Source organism: Fulmarus glacialis, unplaced genomic scaffold, assembly GCF_000690835.1.
Source record: "Fulmarus glacialis isolate BGI_N327 unplaced genomic scaffold, ASM69083v1 scaffold12775, whole genome shotgun sequence".
In the NCBI taxonomy this organism is placed as follows: domain Eukaryota; kingdom Metazoa; phylum Chordata; class Aves; order Procellariiformes; family Procellariidae; genus Fulmarus; species Fulmarus glacialis.
In genome coordinates, this window is record NW_009212494.1 from 8,316 (window position 1) to 10,024 (window position 1,709).

Here is a 1,709-nt window from a genome sequence, read left to right on the forward strand (position 1 = left end):
CCCAGATCGTACCATACCAACTTTGTTGTAAGAAAAATGACTAACCTTTTTCCTGCCTGACCTTGAGACTACCTGACATTACATTTTTAACTATATAGACTAGACCCGGGAGGATTATGTCTTTAAACATATAACCATGCAACTGGCAAAGGAGTTTTTCTTAAGTAAAAATTAACATGTGGTATTTCTTTCTTGCACATGTACCCTTCTGGACCCATTTAACAAAATGCTAGACAAACAGTGTTTTCTCAAGTGGCCAAACCAGAAGGTGGCTGTGCAAACTGAATAGAAGAATGGAGATTATAATAAAGATGGCAAGAAAACACCATGAAGAGTCACAGCTTTCTCAGGATCAGTACCAGGACTCCTGGTTTTTTGTAATGGATGTATAATCTTGTGGCCTACAGAAATGAGGGGAATAAAAAAGTCATAGGGCTGATTAGGAAAAGACTTCAGAAAGGAAGGGACTCTGAATAGAAGCACACTCATTGGCTAAAGAAATGGAAAGTAGAGACTATAAAAATACATTATATGCTTTTTCAAAAATGAAGATGGGAACAAATTATATTAAAATGGTGGAAAAGACCAAGAGGATCTCAGGACACATCGAAAGGGCATAAAAATAAACCAAGGGAAACCCTTTCTTGTGATTTAAAGGCCAGGAAAGAGCCTTTTTTCCCTTTAAAAGGAAAGAGCCTTTTTCCTTTTAATCTGTTTAACATTGTGGAAGAGACTTCCCTGTGAAGATATGTTTATAAGCTGCATTGGTGGAAGCAATCTCCTCAGTTTATGAGCTGGCTGTAAAAGGAGGCTAAGTGCAGGTACTTGGAAGGTGGGGGTGAAGGCCTGTGGCAATGCACGCATACAGTGCCGAAATGGGTTGAGACATGACAAGAAAGGTCTCCCTGAACCAAACAGCAGCAGGAGCACATGCAACAGTTAAGACAGAGAAGTTTTATACATAACACAATACCTCTTCCCTTTTTCAGAGGATACCAGGAATACAGGGGTAAAGGCAAAGAGAAAAAAACCAAAACGTTAAGGAAAAGAAGAATGTATCCATATAATAATTCTTTCTGACACAGCCAGAGATAAGCCAATTGGTAAGTTTGGGCTTTACAAAAGGCATATCCCTCTCAGCAGGACTTTTGCTTTCCACTCCACCTTCCTCTGAAGATGAGGCAGGGCTGGGTTAGGATATCATGGGTGTGCCTGATCTGATCCATTTCCGGTGCCTGCGAGCCAGCACAATCCTTTCTGACTTCTCTGTTCAAAGGTGTAGTACAAATAAAGAATTCTTTAATGATTTTTAAAGTGTTTTAATTGAATTTTCTAAATGCTGAGTCATATCATTATTTATGCAGTTAATTCTGTCCTTTCTTCAGTCCCTGAAGCCACAAAAAGTAACTGTATTCACTGTTAATCCAATCATAGTAAAATGTCAAAGTTCTTCCCCTGCCTCCCCTCCCCCACTCCCTTTCCTAGGATAAGGTTTTCTGAATTTCTACACTAACTATTGCACTTGATTAAAAACAAATACACACATCAAGTAATCCCCCCCCCCAACAAATACTGCAACTGAAAAGAAAATCTGTTGTAACAATTATTTTCAAACTAAGCAACACTGAACATCAAATAACCAGAGACACTGTCTTTTTTTTTTTTTTTTTTTTTTTTTTTTTTTTTATTGAGGGGGCGGGACGAATTTT